The following is a 6,087-nucleotide window of genomic DNA, read 5'->3' as shown; positions in this document are numbered from 1 at the left end:
TTATCATCATAATAAAGCAAATTTAGTCTGAAGCATTAGAGTAGATGCACCCAGAGCTGGTACTGAGCCCATTCAACATGTGCATTGCTTTGTTGTCCTCTTCATGGCTTGCCATAAAGAAATTGCTCACTACTTTGCCAACAAACTTTAGGCACTTTTCACAAAGCTTTGGTTGACACTAGGTATGCAGCATAATCCCTACTCACTGAAGCACAGAGGCTAGAAGAGGTAAAAGGCTTGTGCATTTTTGGCTCACAAAGCAAACAGGGAAAAACTTCGTGTACCTGCAAACACGCCCACACCTTTGTTCCCAGAGCTCAATCATCACACTTGCTAGGATGTAGCACTCAAGTGGAAACATTTAAATGTTTCTCAAAGCTTGAATGAAAACTGTAACCTGGCTAAAACACTATATTCTGCTCATACAGACAATTGAGTGCTCTATTCACCGAAACACCACCCCTGGAACACAAAAGTGACTACAGAAAGCTGTTACTCAATGACATCTTTTTTGTAGTTGTCAGTGCTGAGTAGTCAAGGCACTGGATCCCAAGAGGCAGGTTATTTGTCTTTCATTAGAGAATATAAACTAGATCTAATCTGTTTAATCAGTCATGATCAGCATTGGGTTCATTAACTTCATGTTCTGACATGATACAATGTTGTAATGAAGACAAGTTCTAAGACTCAGAGCCTGAAAGGGATTTAGCTGCCTAATTCCCACTGATTTCAATGGACATGAGGTACCTAAATCCTTTGAGGATATGGGCCTAAATCACTTGCCCAAGATCACAGAATGATTCATTTGAAGAGCAAGGATTAGAACTCAGAATTAGACCCTGGGACCAGAAATTCCTGTGCACAGAGAAGCCTCACAATCAGACCTCAAGTAATCAATATTTCCATCAGAGTCTTTATTCTGTGATTCATTCTGTGTTTATGTGACCCAAGAACCTCTTAATGCCAGCTGAAAAGGGGGTGCAGAGGGATACAGGTATCTCCCGATTCTGGTATGTACACTCTGGTTCTCCAAGGAATGTCATGTGAGGTATCAAATGAAAGCTGGTGTCACACAGGTCATCAGTATCACTGTGAAATATATAAACATGTTTATGCAAGGAGTTACATATCTGTACCAGAAAATTATGTTCTTTAAGCATGTAAGGAAAAAGTAAGTCACCAAAAGGTGACAATGTCTTAGATCAATTCCCCCAAACAGGAGGCGAGAATCATATTGCTCTGTCAGGATGTAAATTAAGCATTGTAACAAACAGTGTTAACAGACAGGTGTGATATCAACAGGAAAGGAGCACACAGGAAAAAACAAGCCACAGGGGATTATCCTGTCTAGGAGTAAAGACAATTAATTTGGGGGGGGGGTGTATTTCTAGAAGGCAAAGACAACACCCTGTCACCTGCACTTAGGTAGTAAACAGACAGTGTGTCCATTCATGAAAATGGAGTCTCAGCCAACCTTGGTTGAAAAGGCTGAAGAAGCCTTTGGGTGAGATAAAATATTTAACCTGTTAATTAAGTTTAGCCTCTAGAAAGCACGTTATGATTTTATATGTAACTATTTGTTTCCAATATTCTTACTCACTGTCTCCTGAATCTCTAGTCTTAGATAATAAACTTATTCTTGTTTTCACCATAAATATATCTTGGTGTTGTGGGATTGAGGAAAATGTTAATCCTGGCTTGAGTTTTACAAGATGCTGTGTACTGTGTCTTTGAGAACAGCAGGCCTGGTAATTCTGTGAGGGTTGAATGGCTAAGGAGCTAGACACTGCAGGAAACACTCCAAGGACTTGGGGTTGGCATGTAACGATTACTATCTGAACAGAGAAAGGGAGCCTGTGCAGGCCTGGAAGGCAGTGCTTGTGCGGCCAAAGGCCTGTGGTTTCAGGGGGATAATCACAGCAGGCATAGAGAAGACAGATTCACACTAAGGACAGGTAGTGGTGAGGTGCCTCACTACTCTGGGTACTGTCCCAGTTTAATATTTTTATTCTGCTAGTCAGTATTTATGTTATTCTGGAGAGATTTTCAACTAAAAACCAATTTAAAACAGAAAAAATATTTTGGGTGCCTCCATTTTTCAGCATCTAACTTGATATACTTTAAAGGGGCCTGATTTTCAAAAAGACCTGAGCACCCACCTTCTGAAAATCAGGCCCTGAGTCACCCAAAATCACAAGTCCCTTTTAAAAATCTTGGCCTGAATTCTTAATGTAACACTAAGACACACACACACACACACACACACACACACCTTCTTAAAAAAAATTTTTCAGGCTGTCTTTCTGATAAAAAAGCAAAAAAGGGAACAAATATTTTTTTTTCCCCTTTTGGAGATCACCGGTCTGAGGGTTTTCCCCTCCTTACAATGGCGTGCAGCAGCAGAGCTGCTAGTTTCAGAGATGTTTATTTTTGGAGCAGCAGCAGTTTCTCTGAGTTTTATTCTGCACGTTTTAGTTTCATTGGCTATATAATCTGAATAAATTAATCAACCAAAGAAACCCAACCAAAACAGTCAATGTTTAAAAAAAGAAAACCATAATAATTTAGAAGGTTTCTATTTTCTGTTACATTTTTACTATTAAAAGTTTTTAATTTTTCACTAGCATTTTTCTTCTTGCAGTCTGTTGAAAACAGTAGTGAGCCATGAACAGACTCATATACTGCTGCTCCCATGTTCACTGATTCAGAGGAGATCTGTGGTTGTGGAAGAGAAGCTCAAATTTACACACACACACACACACACACACACACACACACACCTTACTAAATCACTTAGGAACAACATCTGTGCTAGTATGACCACTGTTTGTTACAAGCCATAAATAATATTTTAAATAAAGCTAAAATCTGCTTCTTTCACCCCATATTTACCATCTTAGCCCACCTGTTTCCTTGCACCTGTTTTTGTTTTGAATAGTTTGCACACCAGTCATCCATTACTTGAAGAAACCTCTCCCCTTTGGAAAAAAAATGTAATCATTTTGACAACCTGTGTTCACAGGCTGATATCTCACATTCACATTCTCACACTCCAGCAAAAGTTACAGAGAACATGGCAGGTACTTAAATAAGAAACAAGATGTAGTCTTTTCTCAAATGTCCCTTCACTTTAGAGGGCACAGGAGTGTTCTCTGACCTGTTGATTACTTTAATTAAACTAAAATGTCAAAGTATGTCCAATAACTACAAAGTGTTTTCACACATTTTGCTTTTCTGTTAGGGATTAATATATTCTATTCCTCTCAGTGTACATATGATTGTGTTTGCAACTTGTGGCACTCTGCCAAGACATTGGTCTGAACCTGTAATTACAGGGTTTGTTCCAGGCTAGAAGAGAAAAACAAAACTTCAAAGTATAGAGCCTACCCCAGAGTCATTCAGACTCTGTGATCCAGACAGGTTGGGCAGGTCTGTCACTGCCTGATAAAACTGTCCAAATCCAAGTCCAACATACAGTGCCAAGACTGAAACTGGATCTGGAGATTTGCATAAACCAGTGAAAGATCTGTCACAGTTGGGAGCACAGATTCTGAACAGATCCCAGAATGGTAAAATAGGCTGGGAAGCCATTAACAGAACCTTGACTCCACTAGTACAATTTGGCATTACACAGATGAGAACCATTAATACATCTGCAAACAATACCAATGAAAGAATTCTACCACTGCTGAGCTTTCAGTGATAATCCTTTTCATGCAGAAACATGGCCTAACATCAGGGATAGATTGTGTTAAGACGACTCAGGACTAGAAAAAAAGGAGTAAGATTCAGGGGAAAAAATGAAAAAAATATGGGTGAGCACAAGAAACTGAATGAGACAGAATAAAAGAAAAAGGAATGAAAATACAAAAGCTTGGAGTCTCCATTACTTTATACCATTGGACTCATCTGCACCTATGCAAACTGAGAACCAAGTGGGCGCAAAACATTCCCATTCTGATTTAGTGGTATCTTACTCTCACTTTGAACAGGTCTAAATGCCTACCCATGTGGCACAAGAACCTAATGAAACACAGCATATGCAAAAAACTAGAAGGTGATACAGACAGTATGTGTGGAGAGAGTCTGAAGAACAACAAAGGGAAGAAAAAAATGACAAACAATGGTGGAAAGGGAAATTGAAGAGGAGACCACTGAAAAACTGCAAATAAATAAGACCCTTGAAATCACTGAAATCAATGGAAGTTAGGAGCCTAAATATCTTTGAGGATCTGGGCCCTACTCACTGCAGAAAAATGTGTGGATGCAATTTTGCCCTGTAACAATGGAAAATTACATCTTTCACTAGTGTTTAATTTGTTAATTAATTACTAATTAGAGATTACAAGTTACCCAATGATCCAGTTACTGGGTCATAACAATTGTCTGCCTGTACCTCAAATAAAAATTAAAAAAAATCATGCTAGATTATTTCAATTCTTTTTAAAAACTGAATCAAGGGTAACTGGATGGCTCAGGAGCAATGGGACCTATGGCTGAATGAACCTTTCACTTCTAGGACACACTCAAATAGGGCCCAATTCCATAGTGACCCAAGTTCCTTCCATTAGAAGTCTCTTATTAAATGAGCTGATGGTTACAATCCATTTCTTGATTGCCACCTCCTAAAACCTAAAAAAATTGCTATTAGCAATCTCCACAGAGTTACAGAGGATTGTCAAAGCAGAGACTAAATTAACCTATTACCTCTAGACTTGTTCCCTCCAGAACAGGACTGAGACACACTAACAGGGCAAATGGGGGATCCTTGCACAGTTGATACCTGGTCTTTACTATTCTGTGGATAGAGGACTTCAGTCTTCCAGGCTATCAGTCTGGTGCCTATGGCTATTAGATCTGTGCATGGAGGAATTGTGTACACAAGGGTTCCTAATAAGCTGTTTTGCATTCGCATTTGTACAAACAAGTGTGATCATTGCAATCAGACTCACAATGGCTCTTGCCTTTTGCAGATGCAATTGTTCACCCAGCTTGTTTGACAATCTGGTCCTAAATTCCTATAGCAAAAATTCCATTCTACACACAGAAGAGGAACACTTTTAGAGGTTTACTCTTCTCCATTACACCATGAGATTGTCACAATAAATCATGAGAAATATGGCAATGCTGTCAGGAGAGAAAGCAGCAGAACATGTTAAACCCTGTAATTAAAATGTGTTAGTTAAAAACAAGTTAGCCGACACCTTTTTAGACATGCCCTATGTCCTAGACCAGACATGTTCTAAGGTTATAGGAGAGGAGACACAGGACCATCAGCAAAGGGAATATGAATAACATGGATTCAAACCTTAGGTAAGGGACCAGGTACTCAGTAGATAGTGTAGTCACAGCCACAGCCCTGATGCCTGGCCTATGCACATATTTCATATATACTAATGTAACCAGTTCAGTTCTAGGTGTGTATTTTTTTTATCATAACAGTTATAAAGCTACATAGATACTAAGGTCAGAAGGGACCATTCTGATCAGCTAGTCCAACCTCCTGCACAATGCAGGCCACAGAATCTCACCCACCCACTCCTACAAAAAAACCTCACCTATGTCTGAGCTATTGAAGTCCTCAAATCGTGGTTTAAAAACTTCAAGGAGCAGAAAATCCTCCCTCAAGTGACCCATGCCCCATGCTACAGAGGAAGGCGAAAAACCTCCAGGGCCTCTTCCAATCTGCCCAGGAAGAAAATTCCTTCCCGACCCCAAATATGCAAATTTGCTAAACCCTGAGCATATGGGCAAGATTCACCAGCCAGATACTACAGAAAATTCTTTCCTGGGTAACTCAGATCCCATCCATCTAATATCCTATCTCAGGAGATTAGGCCTATTTACCCTGAATATTTAAAGATCAATTAATTATCAAAATCACATTATCCCATCATACCATCTCCTACAACCTCTAGTGTAGACATAGTTAATGCTGGTATAAAGGTTTGCCATAGGGTAGCTGGTCCCTGTAAATGAAGCAGCACTGGTACCCCTGGGCCAGAACAGGAGGTCCCAATTTGGCCAGTTAAGAGAGTGAGGCAACACCTGGGGCTATAAAGGCTCCAGGGGAGGCGACCCTACACA

This window comes from Dermochelys coriacea, chromosome 2 (genome assembly GCF_009764565.3).
Source record: "Dermochelys coriacea isolate rDerCor1 chromosome 2, rDerCor1.pri.v4, whole genome shotgun sequence".
Classification (NCBI taxonomy): domain Eukaryota; kingdom Metazoa; phylum Chordata; order Testudines; family Dermochelyidae; genus Dermochelys; species Dermochelys coriacea.
The sequence above is the reverse complement of the archived record's forward strand: the minus strand, read 5'-3'. Positions refer to the sequence as shown.